Source organism: Plectrocnemia conspersa, unplaced genomic scaffold, assembly GCF_051122295.1.
Source record: "Plectrocnemia conspersa isolate PC_06_02 unplaced genomic scaffold, ASM5112229v1 ptg000010l, whole genome shotgun sequence".
In the NCBI taxonomy this organism is placed as follows: Eukaryota; Metazoa; Arthropoda; class Insecta; order Trichoptera; family Polycentropodidae; genus Plectrocnemia; species Plectrocnemia conspersa.
The window spans coordinates 28,198,717-28,219,350 of record NW_028277174.1 but is presented as its reverse complement, the minus strand read 5'-3'; the positions used below and the strand labels follow the sequence as shown (position 1 = coordinate 28,219,350).

Below are 20,634 nucleotides of genomic sequence, written 5' to 3'. Positions count from 1 at the left end.
TTCACATTTTTCAATGTAATAATTACAATCGATTTTATTATCTTGCACAAAATATTTTTATATCACATCTATACAACACCCCATAGTGTTTTATATTGCTGATCTTAAAGTCTAGAGTAATTAAAAAATACACAAAAATTCTGGTATTAATTAACTGCTTCGAATATTGTTGCATTTTTTAAAAACTATTAAAAATCATCAGACCAATATTGTTTTTTTTTATAGATTTCCTAGCATTAAGAATATTCTTGAAACACCCAATACTCCATTAATAACTAATACATTAAACATCGGTCATTTGCAGGGCGGCAAATACCGACATAAAAGCGTAATTTTGAACCATCACTTGACCCTTTACGCCTCGGTAAAGTCGAATAATATTTTATTCATTATTAAAATAAATACACAAACCTGTTATAAATTCTTTAATATTATTTACTAATGAAATAATAAATATTTAAATGATATTTTTAAAGTGTTGTAGTAAGCCAAACTTAAACATCTAGAAACAAATTATTTGGAGAATAAAGAAGGATGAGACTACGAACAATAAATTTTTAGTGCTTGACACCTATTATCGGACACTTTAAGCACCCTGAAAAATCTCTTGTGAGACTTTATTATTGACATTAAAAGATATTTAAATAAATAAAAAAACCGACTGATAGATAAAGTTTATAGCGCTTGCATAAGCTTAGAGTGCACGAAATTCTGACTTTTAATTAAGGATTAATCAAATGCAATTTATCAATAAAAATCACCAATGCAAATCAATATTTTTTAAATAATATTATTTTTTTAATAGGACTGTTAATAATAAAAAATAATAAATATTTTTAGATGCGACACTGCACCCGAATTAAGCAAGGTTTTTACAGAATTTTTCCGCACGATATTTGGATTAAGATAATGTGTTAACGAAAATACAAGAATCAACTAATAACTCTAGCACATTAATAGATTTATTTTTTACTAATAGTAAAAGAGTACAATATAAAATTAAAGAATGGCGACAAATGCTCAATGGTTTGTCCGAAACCCCTGTCCTTTTCGCGATTATTTCGATAAACTTAAAGTAAATTACCATGACAAAAATAAAAATCATTTTAACCTATTAGTTAAAAACCTTAATAAGATAACATAAATATTTTAAAAAAATACTAGCTAATTTAATGAGAAAAAAAAAAAAAATTTCTTACTTTTTTTTTGCCCTAAAGAATCAATAAATAAAAGTTAGAACAAATTAATAGATACCCAGGTAAATGGTTTTGGCCAGGAACTGAATAAAAATTAATATTAGACACTGTAATATAAAATAAAAATAACTCCTAGAATTACTGATTATTTTATTGTAGGTATTTATTTAGAAATAATTAATGAAATTAATGTAAATAAATTATTAGATTTTTACACATTAAGAATGGAATTATAAAAATGTGACTAGAATGTAGATAACATGATGTTATTATAATATGGAACAATATGTCTAAAAATATTGTGGATGATAAAAGGTAAAGTTAATTTTAGAACAGAAAATCGATTCAACCCAAAACCGTGGTTTAATGATGATGTTAAAAACACTTTAAAGAGAAGAGATTATTAATATTAAATACTACAAGTAATAAAAAATAAGCAAGTAGAATATAAAGTTTACAATAAAAAATTAAAAAACATACCAATAATGTACAAATATGACAGTTAAAGCATTAGGAATAGCTAATAAAAATATATAAAAAGTGGAAAATAAAATTTAAAATAACCCGAATAATATATATAAAATAATCCTACTTAGATAAATGACATAATAAATATATTAATTGAATAAGAGCATCACATGGTAGCAGAAAAAATAATACATACTACATTGAGACTACGGAAGTGATTATGAATTTAATGCATCAGTCTAATATATAGTACTAATTTTAAGGAACATTGTTATTATATTTTAAAAAAATAGTAGAAAAATAAGTATGGATATTCTCTAGGATGAGAAATATTTAATAAGTATAAATACAAATAAAAATAATCTACAATACTATTATATTGCCATATTTCCCCTATTGCCCTATAAAAAAATGTTTGATAGATTACGAATTATCTGATAATTTAATAACTTTGCAAAATAAAAATAACGCAGATTCATAATGAATACAGGTACGAGTATTATTAATGAATATTGTTAATCAAAAAACCATTCAACAAAAAGAATAAAAAAGGCATATATAAATACTTTTTAATTCGGCTCTGAATCAACATTACAGGCCTTTTTTTTAATTACTTTACATCCGATAGATAAAAAGGTTGACATTGTCACTGTATATTTATTGTAATGCACTGTTGTTCTAAAAAAAATAAAACCATACTGCTAGCTAACTATTGACGGAATGATCACTATGTATTTTTTTTGTCAGTCATCGTGTTTCGTACATTTTAAAATAATATTATTAAATTGTAGTATACACATTTTTGCGGATTTTATTTTTTGTCTAGACCTCGTTGGAATATTTGAAACGGGGTGTAAATTCCATTTGTCTCCTTCAAATTTCAAGTTCCAGGATCAGTCCGCCAACTTTTTGGTCGCACCGTGTAGTACAATACCCCGCATTGTGCATTGTGTCTATGATTAATTGCGGTCCCGGAATTAAACGCGATAATTGTCCTACAGGACTTGCGTGCGCGTGTACGGTGCTCAAGGTATGTAAAAATGAGGGTCATCCTGTACGCACAAGCGTGTCCCTTTTCACGACATGTACCTCTCGGGGTATATCGATTTCGCATTAGCGACACGTCCAAATGACATTACCATATCGATGATGTTGTTTGCAATATTTTAAAGCCTCTTTGCGCCTCTGGGACTTTAATGGTCGACCTGAAAAATCGACGTGGCCTCTATATTATGTATGATGCACTAGATACGCTGATGACCTGCCAATATTTATAGTGTAACATTTTATCGAGGATGTGCTATATAACTATTCACTAAAGGTTATTCTGTTAGCCTGCATGTTTTATATTTGAATAGTGGTCTGCAAAAATCACATACGTTACAAAATAAACTGTGTATACAAACGTACTTTATCATATTTATTATAAAATTGAACTATTAATTAACTTATTAGTCTCACTGACCGATGTAACTATAAAGTTATAATAATTATAAAGATCCATATTTTTTTAGTGAATATTTTCCACGCTTTTTAATTTTTATTAAAATTATTTTATTCTGAGTGGACTCACTTTTAAAATCAATAAACAGTTAAAACCATTGACCAAAATACATTACTGGTAAAAAAACACTGTTATTTATAGATATGATTGTGAATTAATTTTTAATGAAAATTAACAGTAACTTTTTTTTTACCAAAATGGACTTGCGCCACTTTCAAACTCAACGGCTCCTACGTATATATATTTAGATAAAAATCACGTGTTTATATTGGCGATGCAGTGAATTTAAATTAAAGTAGTATAGCAGGTCATCGATTTAGTAGTCCACTAAAGAGTTGTCGTCTTCAAAGAGCTGATGTTACCGCCCTCTAATGAATGTGTATGGGTCAGATCCTTTGCAGCTTTAACAAAACTTGAACAGGTTTATTTTAGCCAATTAAGCCATATGTCAATCCCGATGTATTAAACATTAGCTGCAGTTTAAACAAGTATTTATATAAATAGCTTCAATTCAGATGAAAAATTGGACTTCTCAGTGAGAATCAAACTTATTCTTTCGCCCGACATTCTAACAATGCACTATCACATCTATGTGTTAGCGTTTTTTTTTATTTTCACTGTTAATCCGAAAATGAGAAATTAACCATCCGTTCATTTTGGAGTTTTCGCTTCTCGAAAACGAATCGCTTTAAATAGTTTGTTTTCGTTTAGATGTTCGGGCAGATTTGTGGACTTGTTTGCCGGCACTGAATCAATACTTGAACCGTTTGTTTTGCTGCAACGGAGAGGATAGCAAGCAGGTTATTCTCGGCGGGATCGGATAGATTGTGAGAAGAATAAAAGCTGGCGGTGCAAAAAGACTACACATGTTTCTACCTTACGAGTGTACTCAAGATGCGTATATACCACGCCTCTGATGAAATTCATATTAAATTCTATATCTCTCCGTTTGCTACAACTAAATATTTAAAAATATATATATCAGTTATTGGAAAAGCGAAGCGAAGATAACGAACGTAAACTGAGCAAATAAAACTCTTTTGTCGTTGTGTGGCAAAGCGGATATTTGCTTTTTGCTTGACGCAGAACGAGAACTTAACGGTTGTATGAATTCTGTCTATTTCTTAGAATGTTAGTTTTTATGCATAAAATAAAGACAATACAATCTAAAATATAATTTAAACAGTATGTAATCTGTATTATTGTGAATATTTGCGTCACATTGTATATAAGCAATCTTACTTTAAATAATTCAGTGTGCAGATTTTAATACAAAAACAATCGAGAAATTATGAGGTAGAGATATCCAGATTACACTACGTTATTCACCAAATGAGTTAAAAAAAATAGTTTATTACTGACATTAGTCAAATATTTAAACAAATAATCTCATCCCGTTTGACTTTATCTGAAGGGAGTTTAAGATATAATAAAATAACTGATAGTTTTAATTAGCATTACAATTTGATTTACTAACTATAAAAATTTAAGACTAATAACTATCTGTTACAATTTTTTCCACTTAATATTCAACCATGTAAGTTTTTAAAAATAATTATTTTCTTTGACCTTATATGTATATTGTACAAATAATAATAAAAAAAATAAAATATGCTACCGACAAAGTTATTTTCACAAGTGCTTATGGTTTTAACCAAATCAAGGAAATCGTAAAAAACTTTTTTTAATTTAAACATGTATTTTAAGAGAAAAAAAATTATGAATTTATAGAATAAAACAAAGTAAATTGTATTTAATAAACGTAAACGAGCTTTTCAAACGCTTCTCAAGATTAAAAAATACAGGGTAGTATTATAAAATAAAATTAAGCAATAAATACTTTAATATTCACTTGAGCTCTAAGCTTAAGTTTATTAAATACGTTGCTGTGCGGAACTTTAGACTGATATTTCAAAGGGTTAATAACTAAAAAAAATAATAATATAAAATTAACAAACATATAATAAGACCTATTTTTATATTACTACTATTTTTTTACTGAAAGGCATTAAAAATTAATTTGAAAAAATAAAAAAAATATTTACACCGAAGCAACATGTTTTTGGCAAATGTATAATACTTTAAAATTAGGTAAAAAAATTAGTACTTAGTATAAATAAATACTAATTAAAAATAATTTAAAATTTACAAATTACAAAAACACAATAAAGCATAAATAACAGACTACATAATATAAAATGTATAAATAGAGCATTGGCCATTATAATGGGACACCCCTTGAAATGGTGTGTAACTCTCTATAAGTGCATATTCTGACCGAAATATTTTAGCAGCTAATTTCAACCGTATTTCAGAGAAGTTTACAAAGAAATTTGTCGGATTAAAAAAGATGGTTAAATTATCTTGTATAGCGTAGTACCCAAAGTCAAATATAGTGGCGGAAGCGTTATGTTCTATGGTTATATGGCAGCAGCAAGGGTAGGAAGCCTGTACATTTGCAAAGGTAATATGAACAGTGACATTGTGAGTTCAATGTTGAACCCACTTTAATGGATTCCTACTGAAAAATATATTCAAGTACAGACCATGCTACCATCTGATTCCAACAAAAAAACACTTAATGCCATACTTCGCTAAGGAGCAGGGGCTATTTTGCGTCAAAGGGTTTAACGCTTTTAGAATGGCCTACATAGTCACCAAACCTGAATCTTATAAAGCATTTAGTGGCAAGATTAAAAGAAAACGTTGCACAACACAGTTGCGAACCCAAAATTATGCTGCGAGAAAAACTGCAGATTTCACAGAAATTTCAAGATCTCATTTCAAATGCGACTTAATAAATAATGTACCCATTACTAAATTTAGTTTGATTTACAATTCAAAACACTATTGAATATCTCAGGCGTATCTACTTCCACATGGAATTAACTAGCATAAAATTCACATTCACTCAAATCTTATCCAAATGAATTTCTACACATTCTCAACTCTCTTTGGCATATAGATTACGTTAATCCAAACACATACGAGCAACTGTTGAAGGCAATTTCTTTCACGTGGGGGTATGCATCTCATGCGATTTCTTCTTGAACAGTATTCTCACGTCCGCGTGCAATTGGTTCCAATAGCCAAACGAACTGCAGATTACATGTCCGCTGCAAATACACTATCCTACCGAAGTCTTATGCTTTTTCTATAAACCGTTCAATGAAAGCAGCGTATAAAGTTAACGGCGAGCATTTCAGCTCTTATGTTCGTCGGCAACTCAAACGATACTAAGGATACCCACTTCCGGCGTACTCCTTTCCATTATTTCCCTTCGCTGCTTTTCGGCCATTGTGAAATTCCTTTTGATCAACTCGAGCGTAATAAATATCGTGCCATTTGACATCGCATTTCCTGTAAATCCCGTAAAAAAACAGCTTGTGAATCGATGTGACGCTTTGCTGATCTTCAAGAAGGGTTAATATGAACAAGAGCTCTTGTAATCAAATACAACAAAGGCAAAATATCAATGAAATTAATTTTATTGCTATACAATTTTTAAATAAACTGATTCTGTAAGACCTTGGATCTTGTAAGGAAAAATTTCCAACGACAGCTCTTGTATTTAGACATGTTGTTTCTTTAAAATATATCTATCGATTCCAAAAATAATTTCATAAATTAAAAATTTGGGTTATATTATCCTGTCCAATGATCTCTAACCTTTAAAAATCATACCTATTGTAAAGTATAATCCTCGCAAGTTAAAGCGTATTTTAATGCTTATGTAAAAATTGTATTTCACCAGACTATAAACTAATTTTAACATCAAATTTAATGCGAAACTTTAATTTTTTCGGTTCAACTCAACTTTTATCCCACGTTAATTTATAATAACTTTTGCACCTTAAAACAGTTTATTTTAATATAAAAATACTTTATTCAACGAAAAGCAATCTATCATGTCATCACATACATATGTGTAACTAGTTCATCACAAAGCTTGGAAAATCATCATATTTTAGATTTTACTGTTTTATTTCTGCATCAAATTAAATAAATGATGATATATTATCACCAACGTCATATTTGCAAAGTACAAATTGTTGTATACATTTTATGATTGTAGATATATATTATATAAAAAAATAATGGGCATGATTTTTTTATCTTAGGGGAAAAATATTAATATTTATGTAATACCACAAAAATTAAAAAAATAAGGCACTGACTATTGACCTAAGAAAGAGATTCGAATTATTAAATATTTTATAGTTATAATTTTGATCGATTACCACAAATTAGGTTTATCTAAATTTTCCTCATGAATGAATATCGTAATGAAAAATTTAAATCCAGTCGTACATACAACATACAAGGTATTAAAAATTATCTAATAATTAGCTACATAGCTCATAGAAGATAAAAGAAAACTGTAAAATTAACAAAAATATTCAATTATAACAAAAATATCATCATAAGACAATGGTGTAATTTATTGAATATAGTTTCAGAACTTTTTTTAATCCTCAAGAATAATATTAAATAATAAACCAGAGCGAATTATATTAATATTATTAATAAAAAAAATAGCAACTACAATGGGTCAATGTGTATTATTTTTAAGCCCAAGAGACCAAAATTTTCAATATATAAATTACAATGCAAATAAAATACGATTATATAATTTAAATTCATTATAGTTCACCCTACTTTAAAATTGTATGCCTCACTCGAAAATATAATATTATATTATTTATTTATTTCAATATTAAGGAGTGTTATATTATCAATACATAAAATAATAGGTGCTTTACTTTAAATTAACTTTTAATAATAACACATTTTATTTATATTTAATTTTTAATAAATACAAAATTATTAACGTTTTATTATTCATTAATTTTAAGAAGTATAATTTAATAGAATATTTAATAAATATATTTCTGATATGAAGTGCGTAAAATAGCTATTTGGGTTAATCTTAAACATATATACGAAATTCTAAGAATTTGGGTTGTCTTCAATGCCATAGCGATAATAAAATAAAAAATAAGAACTAACTGCTTTTTTGAAACAAATTAAAAAAATATGTATTACATAAATTTAAGATTAAAGTTATATGATCGTTCAATATTTTACTATATTATTTTAATGAATTTATTAATTTTGCATATGCTATACATACTATATAAATTAAACTTTGATAATAAATAACACAAATCTAAAGCTTTTAAATTTTTTACAAATATGTTATGTAAAACTGATTCTTGTTGTTGTTACATTAAAAAAAACAGCTTAAAAATATGATATACTTTTTAAATAAATTATGTATAAAATATAAATAATGCATAAACGTGCAACCAAAATCCAATATTTAACATACATTATGCGCTTCGGACGATACATGATAAAAGATAAATAAAGTTCAAAGCACAACTCTCCTGTGTCTAGACTCACATTATATTGTATAGAAATTCAACCAGAGAACTACTAAAGAAATACCTTGTACAAATACACCGTTGAATTGTTTCAAGAGCGTACGAATTCGAGCTATGTAAATTTAGTTACCGCATTCAGGATTCTCAGGACATTCGATAATACAATACAAAGTTAAAATAGCATTTTTATTTTAATTACTCGCATTCATACATTATTCCTTTTGGAGCTCTTTTACTGTTTATTTATTATTCAGACGGTGTTTTTTCGTGTGTCGCTTGTAAAAAGCCTGAATTTCTTTGACGTTTCGTTATTTTTGTACGCCCTGGAGATTATGTGTGTTGCATGGTCGTATGTAGCAAAAACCTTTGGCCTGGAAAAACTTTAATTAAAATACCACTAGAAGTCGCAGGCTTTTCAGATGAAGGTTTTCACGTTCAGGCGCTTACAAATTAAACCGCCTGAAATGTTTGCTACGTATAAGAATATTATAATGCTATACAACATAAATTTCCAGGAAATCTGTTAGATGGTCTATAAATAATAATAGTTAACAGCAAAATTACGTTTAATGCAAATATATTGTTACATCGATAGTGATGAAAGCCCGCAGTTAATATAAATTATAATATAATTATTAATTCGGTAAATAGACAGTACCGAATATAAAAAGCTGAATTGCGTTTAAATACTATAAACTGCAATTTTTCCCAAGACTATTTTGCGAACGGGACTCTTTTTCTGGACTCTTCTGTATTATGCTATTTTTGCGTTTATATTAAAATTAATTAGGATGGCTGTTTTTTTAGTGTGATCCACTTCATATTTGAAAAATCTACTTGCAAAAAATATTAGTTAGTATTTAAAATCACGACAAAAAAAATTGAATCGAAGTTTTTTAAATTTAAATAGTGATGAAAAATAATAAAGAAGTATAATGCAATTTATAATATAATATTTATCTAAGGGTCGACGATTTCGTGCGTCGTTTGTTGTCAACGTTATCTTTTGTTAATAGGGTCAGAAGTTGCATCGATTCCCAAGACAATAATATACTTCGTCGTCGACGATCTTGCCTAATGTTGAAATAATAACGTTGACATTGGCAAAATCACCGAAGCAGTTTTTAAGATGAGGTTGCGAATCTAAGACCAGATACCAGCTGACTCTCTGAGTCGACCGGCACGGAATTAATCACTTGCCAAACGACCAGTTGTGATACCTTGCAGTTCACAACACAAAATTCAATTACATTAGTTGCTTTGCGATTTTAAGTAAATTTGTAAAGCCTTAAATATAAGTTTTAGGCTACATATACTTCAACCTATTTACGAATTAGTGCAATTAAAATTTATTTTAACTTTAAAGTAAAGTGGTAGTTCTATCTATAATATATCAACTCATGATGTGCCTAAACGATAATTTTTTAGTTTATAAAAATTGTAAAAGTTTAGATTGCGATCATGACGAAACCGGTCTTAATTTTATTTTTTAAGAAACACCTCATATGTTACTTAAAGTGCATATGATTGTGTTCTAAGCATAATATATTTTAAGAGATACATATTTTACTAAATTAAGTTCACACACATTACAAATTTTAATTTTGTAAAAAAAACAAACAGTTAATAAATTGTTCAGTTGCATAAATAATTCGTTCAATAAAAAAAATCTATAAGCGTTTCTTGAACCGATGGTCGTGGTGACTTGGGGGTCACGAGAATTTTTCGAAAAAAATAGCAAATCGAGAATTTTAATTTTTAGAGAAATTTTATAAAGCATTTTTTATTATATTAAATTAAATTTATACAAATGTTTTAAAAGGTTTACAACCACTTTTCTTTTTATAATGCTGCATAAATAAATACGGATTCATGCCGATTTCATGAAAGGTTTTACTAGGGGGCTAGGAATGACGTAAAAGTGTTTATAATTTTTTATCTCTTAAATGCATCTTATATTTGCTTAAGTAATAAAAAAAGACACTCAGATAATCATTTTTCTCAAAAGTGTTTTTGTGAGATAATTGAAAATATGTAAACTTTCTCGGAAGATTAAAAATATTTAAATGGAAATTTTTTGCGATTTACTCTAGCCGGCCGGCGGCTTTATTTTTGCTTTGATGATCTAAAACACGCTTTGGTAAGAAGAAATTACGCATTGGAATCAGAAGAATGCAAAGCGATTTAGGGCTATTTTTCTGTTTTGATAATCTTAAAAGATTTTTTTAAATTGTTTTTATAAAGTAGTAACAACTGTTATTGATAATTGTCTAAGTCGAAGGGGCCATAATTTTTTTGTTAAAATAATTTGAAAATTTCAATTATGAGCTTAGCTCGAAAATTCAACGGGAAATTGAAGAGAATATATAATCGAATAAACTACACAATGATACCAATAATTAAATATTTTAGTTAAAAAAATAATTTATTCTTTAAAAGCGTAAAATAGGGGAAAAAAATATTCACAAATTATTTAATTTCTCGATTAATTCTAAGGACTATGAAATTATTAGAAGAAATTGAAGAAATTTAACATTTATCATTGGCGCAACAATTACAGAAAGAAATGTCGTAGTGCTTATTTTACTATAATATTCATAGTGCTTAAAACTTATTGTATAATTTTGTTTATAACAATAAAAATAAAATATTGTAAATTAAAAAAATACGATTTAAAACAAAAGATGCTGCGATGTTAAACAAAAATATTATATACATACATATGTACAGTGCATTCAAGAAAAAAAGCCTCAATTCCACGAGCCGCATAACGGCCGCTATAAAAAAATCTAAACTCATTTATCCGCCTTTATACGTTGAGACAGGGCGCACGACACGAAAAAGAGAAGCCACGTGTACCAGCCAAACAACAATATACAGGGTGTTCCCGTCTCATTTGGCTCATACGGACCGTAACATCGGCGTCTTCATACACGTCATAGGCTTTTTAGTGTTTCGTGAAACGAATACTCAACAAAGAAAGAGGCTCGAATATTTTCTCTCCTACTCTACCTCTATCCCTTATCCTTTCCCTATTCTGCCCTGTAATGAATTTTCGTTAAGTTTGACACAAAAACCAAAGAATGCTACGTAAATATTTTTCGATATTGAATTTCGGGTTCGGTTCATTGCTATTCCGGTTTTCTTCCGGTTTTAACGCCGCGACGGCTTTTCCGCTTTGCCAAATGACCATAAGTTGCACCTTAAGTGAGATATGTACGTAATAAACGGCGTTATGGCCGTTATTTTTTTCCGGGTTGTGCGTTTTCCGGTGTTTTGGCGTGTTGACATCGTAACCTTTTCGTAACATTATTGGTGATAAATAATAAAAAATTGCACGAAACACGGCCGGGATTTGCATGCCTTATGTATGACAAGTATACACATAAAATAAATAAATAAAATATAAATAAATTTACTATTATCATAGTATCAGTATAAAAATTTACCAATAGTACATAGAAGTTGAATAAAATAGTTTTCTTATATGTATATCATATAAAACGATATAAGTATAATTATGTCGTATTATATATTTAAATTTTAAAATTCACCGTAAAGATTCTTAAACTTAAGAATAATTATTTAATTTATTACAATAATATTAATTAATTAAAAATTTATTTTATATTTTGTCTATAAAAATATTATGTACTAATCTCTATGTAGAACGAAATTAAGCAAAAAAAACTAGAAGCTTAGAATTTTAAGAAAAGTCTTAAAAAATCGACCGACTTCAACACATTTTGAATTGTAATATATATATATATGTATGTGTGTATAATCATATTATATATATTTATATTTTTAGTATTAAGACATTGCTTTATGTATATTTTGTGTATTTTTTATGAAACTAATTAGTTTGTGTTTCAATAAATTTATTTTTTAATTAAAATTTCAACTTATTTTTTCGAATCGAAGCATAAGGTAATGTAAGAGTTGAAGTCGGAGTCAATAAATTTTTAAGCAATTCCACAGTTCTTCCACAGCCCTAAACGTATTTTAAATATTTTGCTCAATTAATTTAAGCAATACAACATTTTTAATTAAAAACAACCACTGTCGCAGAATAAAGTTTTCAAAGAAATAGGTAAAATTTATTTTATTTATATTATTTTAATTCATCTCAGAAATCAAAAAATACATTTTTGCCTGCCAACTATTACGGTAAAAACATTAAATATTAAAAAAATAATTTTAACCATTTTATGACATTAATGACAGAAAAATGTAAATATCGCAACTTTTGGAATATTTTTATTCACTTTCCTTGAAAATAAACTGGTGTCAAGATAAAGTCACACAAGTTAAAATTACATAGTAAAAAATACATAAGTCATAAACTACACATAAAAAGAGAAATAATTACACACACAATAAATTTCACACTGCAGTTAATTCACATTCTCTACACTCTATTTGATTTAACACAGTCAGTTCGAGAGCCATCCATTGCATTATTATTCATAACTTAGAAAAAGGCGGCAAGTTTGGGCTTACGCCCCACACGATACGGTTATAAGATATACTCATCATTACTTCTGTTTATTTTTTAACACATTTATAGAAAAAAAAATTGTATAAATGTGTTCAAAAAGTTAACCTAAGTAATGATAAGTATATCTGTATCGTGTGCTTTAGAGCTTATAGTAGTGGCGTAAACCCAAACTTGCCATTTCTTTCTAAGTTATGAAGTGGATAGCTCTCGAACTGACTGTGTTAACGCAAATGTATAGTAAAATGCTAAATATATGGTGTGCATATAAAATATGATGATAAAACCATAAAAGTTTATTTAATTTTTATAAATATTTTTTAATAATGATTAATTCGAATAAAAAATATTTTACGATTAAATTATTAATTATCATTGCTGTTGTAAACTTTCTTATACTTTAAAATTATTTTAAAATACAAGGGAGTCTCAAATAAAATTAAAAATTATTTATCCAAATAAACTTGACGAAATATATTAAAAGAAGGTATTATTTTTATAACTTCTAAATAGATAATAATAAAGTATTTCACAGCAATCAAAATTAAAAATTTTATTTCATACTATTTTTTATATTTAAAATTACTTTTGTCATTAATAAAATATATTTAATAAAAAAGTTTACATTCTTGGGGTTTGTTTTAATATTTTATATTTACATTTAAAATGTTAAAAAGGGTTAAATGTGATACTGGAGAATGTTAAATTACTCTAGTGGTAATTTATTGCGTGTGTAATGTAAATTGTTTCCTTATGCATTAATGTCGTGAATTTTTTTCATGTGTAATTTTCGCACTTATCTTCTAAATTTAACTGATTTGTAATGACTCCCAAAAATAAATATTGTGTTTATTGTGCTAGAATTATTTACAAAAAAAATATTTTATAACTAATTAAGCTAAGCAATAAATATAACAAATAATTAATAGCAATTTAAGTTTGCTTAATATGTTAAATTTAAATTTACAAAACCACAAAAATTGACATAAGATCTATAACGTGGTACAAAATCACCCCATTCAATTTTTTTTTTAGTTTTTTTTTAAATATAAAGCAGATTAAATTATATTTTTATAACACCAATGATTTTGGGAGCTAATTTTTTGTTTATAAATCAACAACAAAAATATAAAAAAATATTCATATTATCGATTATTATTTTTTGGTAAAGAAATATAAAACACTATTTTAAATCAAATTTATAGAGTCTCACTCTCAAAATACTTAATACACGCACTTTGCTATTTTTGAGACCCAATAATAAATAACGAACCACTGAAAAAATAATGACAAACCCCGAGAGCGACCATTTAAAACAAAGCATCAATTATACAAAGGGCGCGATTATCCCTTTTGTACGTACGAACGTACATACCTACAAGACGGGGAAAAAAGCTCATTGGACCTAGTTAATTTTCCGAATTGGCTATTCGTTAGGTCGGAGGTTTGGCAAAGTGCCGTTTAAATATTAACTAACTCATTTCGCGTCGGGGTTAATTCGGAAAAGAACCTAATTAATTTCGGTGGGCCGCGGATTGATTAATCGAGCCACCGCCCTTAAAAGCATCCCTAAAGGAGTCCAGATGCAGATGCTTGGGATATTGCCGGGATTGATTAATTCGTATCGGTTTCGGAAGCCTTTCGTTCAGTGGCTCGTAATGAATTTGCTTGTTTGCGGTTCTGCTTGTTATTAACGGATTGTTTATTTATCGAGTAGAATTTATACCAAGGGGTGGCTATAAATATTAAATTAGGGCTTATCGAATCAATTAAAAAAATAAAAATTACAAATATAAATGTGACTGTTAAAGTACGAATTAACGATAATACTATTTATTAAATATGAATTGAAAATATATAATTTGAAACTACTGAATAAAGAACATAATTCTTACAAAATTCTAAAAAGGCACAGGGGATAGAATTGCGTCAGATAATGCTTTTACGAAATTGTAATGAAGGAAATTCTATTTCACTATTTGACTATGCTATGTAAAAAAAACTTAACCATACCACATCATTCGCTTTTTGTTACTCTTTAAACGAACACTGAGCTTATAATATTATATTATTAAAAATACATTTACATTGAAAAGCACTGGCGTCAAACGATACTTCCTTTTCGCTCAAATTGCATTTCTCCTCGTCGGCGTATGACGCGGATTAAGTTTAGACATAACACCATTTTATCCTGAGTTTTTTCCCTCATCTCCCTAACATTCTTTAAAATGCCGTCACGCGTGAGCTCGATTTTTCCGCGCATAAAAACATCCAATTTACGCCGTTTAACTTTTTGCGAAACATCCTGTGAACGAAGAAGAGCGTCCTGTGTGTTTCTTATTAAAAAAAAAGAATGGGAGCACTTTAACGCTTTCTTGCGTATTACACTTTTTCGTGTTTTATTTCGGACGGCGCGTGTGTAGCTCCTAAATCGCTCTGCGGCAAACTTTATGTTGGTTTTTCCGTATTTCATGTGAAACATCTAATTTATAAGGTATATTATTCATTCAAATTTAGCAATACTAGTTTAACACATAGTATACGTCAGTGCGTAAATTATTTAATATTCTTTCAAAATAGTCATGTTTAGAACTAAGAATTTTTTAAATATTAATGACTACATAATATTCGCTATACTTTTAGCTTATAATTCATTTCCAAATAAAATAGAAACAAATATTTATTGAAGAATACAATATAAATTTAACATTACTACAACATAGTTGCAATTTAAAATTATATTATATGTCATACACTTACACTTAGTGGATAATCTAGTCATTATTTCATATATATATAATTTATTAAAAGTTTTAAGACGCGCATATTTTTAAAGCGTAACATTTACATTATTGATCCATAGTATTGAAATATATACTATTCAAAGTCTTAAAAACAACTTATATTTTACATTACATCCCTAAAAAACACAAAGTTACACTAGACGAACCCTTCCCTAAATCAGATATAAGCATCTTATCCCCAAACTCTCGCATCCACGTGTCTATATATCATTTATTTTCAATTTCTGATACGATCGTATAGATTTTCTCCTAGATTCGATTTCATCATATTCGTATATACTACGGATACACACATACATACATCACAAGAGAGCATGCCTCATTTTTCAGACTCGAGCCCACCCTCGCGCCTATCCGCATCCATCTTCAAATTTGATCAGGAAATACATATCTCGTTTGCTTATTCTGCATCCACACGTAATATTGGCTGCGCCACCCCCAAATACTACAGCCTCCACACAACATCCATTCCGAAAAACAGTGGTATACAATCTTAGTACGTGAACCGTTTTAGGTCTATATGCATATATAAAATAATATTAAAATGATTTTTTTTAGCACTATATTGACAAGAATAACCAAGGGGAGTATAACATATGACTTTGTGAAAATAAGTTGTTATATGTTACTCGCACAATAAATTAGGAACAAATTAATATTTGTATTAAACGGACGTCATTTTTGTGGAGGTGATTGCTCAGATAGGAGGCGAAGCGTAATTCGTGGTCGAATAGGTCAGTGCAGCGAAAAAGTGATTGGAGCGAAGTAGTAGTCCGAGCGTTGATGTGTAGTAGAGTATAATGGAGTGTGTATAGTACGCGTAAACCGTATACCCACTCGCATGTTAAAGGTTTCGTTGACACAGTTCACGGAATTTCAGACGCGCATCTGGCGTGTCTCTTGACTGGTGTCGTATATGAATCGCTACAATATTTATTGCGTTCCTGATTCGTACACAATTTTATACGCAATAGACATGTTTTACGGGCTTTAATATAAAATCCAAAACAGCTTCTATGGCTTTATTTAATAATAATAAAGCTGTGTTAAGCTAAAGAAAATTAATTTAAACTATAAAATATGACAATATAGTGCAATAAAATATTTTAACTTATTTTTTTAAATTAATATACCCAAATATGTAATTAAGACAAATTATTACAAAAACTAGGTCTAAAACAGTCAGAATGCAGCAATAAAAAAATATAACACAAAAAGTCAATGATCTAGTATCCGTACACTGATAAGCTGCGGTACCTCACGATAGTGAGGGACCGACAGTTTAATTTAATAAATTGTCGTATTTCTTTAAATAGTATAAAATAAAGTAAATTTATAAAGTGTAATATAAATTAATTAAAAATTTTATTTATTAATTTAATTTATTATCCTAAAAATAATTGCCATTTATGACCTATAAATTAAAATATTTTTTTCTCAGATTATAATGTGTTTTTTAATAAGAATAATAATTTTTTGATATTTTATTATTAAGTTAAGTTACTTCTGTAATATATTTTTTTGTTCCGGTGCTAATAAAATGTTAAAATACACTTTTGGCAGCAGTTTGATTGTTTTTGAAGTATAAGCAAAAATTAGCAACAAGTATTTCATATTTTAACTTTCGTCGCGCGTTGTCACTCTAGAGAATTGCAACTTTCGCTAAATAATTTAATCTTGTACAAAGTAATTGCAACGCGGCGATTAATAATGATAGCTACGACAATCTTTAACATTAGAATAATGTAAGATAATCTTTAATAATACACATTTGAGTGACTTCAAATGATATCAGCATGCCATCTTACAAAAAATATGTTTTTTTTACAATAAGTTAATTTTATTCAGGCCCAAAAAGTTTTAGAAGCACTGGAGAATTTCTCATCTCGTACTTTAAAAATATGGTGAAATTTTTAATATGCAACAATATTTTACAATCGTATTGGACTCGTTTTTGCTTTTGTACCAATCCGAGAACGACCGTTGCGTCGTTACAAAACAACAGCGTTGTCGTTACCAAGCAGCACGCAAGACAATAACGGAAAAGCTCCCCTATTTTTCTCCCGTGACTCCCGTACAAAATCCCAGTCGAACATTAAAATAAAAATTAAAATAAACAACACTTTTCCTATACAAAGTCCAAGTGCCGTTTTAAAGTTCCAGTCGATTGGTCGCGCAGCGTGACCGAGAAAGGTACGAAACAAAATGGTTTCCCGTGCCCGTTCTGCGAGTGTGCTTCGATTTCAATTGGATACATGTAAACCCAATCTCTAACGGCCACATGAAAGGCTGTTAGCGAACGGGTTTATTGGGTACCCAGGCTTTAAGTAGAGTTCGGTCTCGGGTCGTGCGGATCGACTAAAAAGTAACCGGACCGTGCCACCTACGGCGGTAATTGTCCGAGCAATTAACTGGTAGCGCTATTGGCCTTTTGGAGTGTTTTTCAGGCAGCAATTGACGATAATGTCAACTTGTGTGAAACGTGTCGTTTATTGACATTGATAGATACGTCTTAATAAAACTTCAAACTGAATATAAACTATAATTTAATTATAACTTACATGTCAAATATGTATACGATGTTTTAAAATTCATAACCATGCTCAACTCAAAGAGTGTCACGGAGCAACAGAAACTGCTCATAAACTAAACAATGCTTTTTATGTTAGTACTGTTAATGAATTTATCGTGCAGTAGTGGTTTTAAAAATAAGGCTGAGGATGAGAGTTTTGAAAATAAAAAAAGTCTTGCTCGTCCTTTTGTATTTATTAACGATAATTTGATGGCGTTAGATAATTTTTTTAAACTGTTCTGAACCATTGAAACAGCTACAAAATAAGCTTGACAGAGAGTGCAGTTTTAATAGAATTGCAGTTAAGAATTATATGGATCAGAAAAAATATTTTTATGGTATCGTAACGTGCGGCAAAAATAAATATACAAACAGAAAGTGATCTGCACATAAAGATGATCCAAAGAATTTCGACATACATTAAAAGACCGTTTTGTGGTCTTTGAATTTAATAATAATTCAAAGTTTTATCAGTTTACAATATTTATTTTATTAATGAATAAAAACTTATCGTTTGCCAAAACATGACAAAACAATTAAAAATAATAGCGGACCGTAATGTAACAATTTTTATTTATTTAATCGAATTTCACAAAATACCAATTAAGAAATTATATTATTTAATAATTATATAAATTAAACAATAAAAATAAAGATTGGATAATACATTATACGTATTACACTGCTTATTATTTATAGCTCTTACATAAGCAATACTAAAATTCTCAAAAGCCTTAAGATTTCTGCTGGATGGCACAAGATGACAAGTGTCTTGCTATTTCCTAAGAAATTCTCCCTCTTTCCATAGGCGCCACAAAAATTCTCAAACAATTTAAATGCCACAGTGCTGTGAAAGTCTTTTTCCGTTAAGCCCCAACGCTGAAATAAGCTCTGCAGATATATACTGCTCAAGACTGGGCTCTCCCACAACACATTTAAAATTCTCTCGATCATACCAGACTATTATAGTGATTATATATGAAATGCGTTATCCAGATATCTGATAATAAAAAGTATAATACTTGGTACTCGATGGACGGCAATCACCAATTTAATCATCGACGACTACAGTGAAGACTCTCAAACCAAAAATTATTCGTCAATTCGCCTCCGTTGCTTATTTTCTATTTTTATATATCATATACGTTTTTATATATTATTAACTGAAATATATTAATAAACATATATGTTTTTAGACAATTTTTCTGTACTGTACTTTAAAAAACAATAATAGAGCTAATGCCACGTATAAAATAATTACCATTTTCTGTGTATATAAATAAAACATAATTAGATATACTTTTACTTTATATGTTATCATATTGTAATTTAAGATATAAATCAAGTTATCTTATCTTTGTGTAAAAAAATTATAGCACTGTAGTTAGTTAAAATATTAATGCACTGTATATAACGTATACGTTATGATTTATTAATCTGCATAATAATATGTTCACATTATATAAAGTAAAGTTACCAACGTTTTATTACTTGTTTAACACGGAGATAAAATTTAATATGACATTTATGATACACTTATAATATATGAGTATTTTATATACAATATATTTAAGAGTAAAAGTATAGTAGAAAAACTTTACTTTTTAATAGCCCAAGTTTATAATTTAAATAATTACACAATTATTTACCTAGAAATTAATGATATTATGTCCGTTTTATATACTTTACGGAAAAGTCAATAATAATAAAACATTGAATTTTATTTCATTGTAACTTCAATGAACCAATTAATTCAAAGCCACTATTTTTTTTAAATGAATTTTTTATGATATTTTGTAACTTTTATATCAAACTTTTATTTTTAAATCAATTTTCTAACTAAATATATAAAAACCAGTAACAAAATCTTTCTCTCATTGGGCTGATATTTTTTCATTGAAAGTCATTGTTTATTTTTTTAGTATATGATGAAAATATAGTATTTTATATAAAAAAATACATAAAAAAAATTGTTTTTAATTTTTATGACTTTAAATTTAATTTAATAAATTTCAACATTGGCTTAATAACCAATAATTTATCAACGTTACAATTTTTTTTTTAATTATTTGGTTTTGTATAAATATTAAATAAAATAAGTCAATTCTTGACAACTTAATAAATCACATTATAATCAAATGGATTTTTAAGGTTGAAATATAATTAATTTTATAATAAATACAGCAGTAGTTAATTCACATGCCA

General features: G+C 28.2%; 1 protein-coding gene across 2 annotated transcripts in view; it reads right to left on the bottom strand.

The window, feature by feature from the left end:
- The window catches only part of LOC148231282 (uncharacterized), a 178,380-nt gene that overhangs the window by 109,482 nt on the left and 48,264 nt on the right, over positions 1-20,634 (bottom strand). The gene's annotated exons all lie outside the window — the stretch shown is intronic.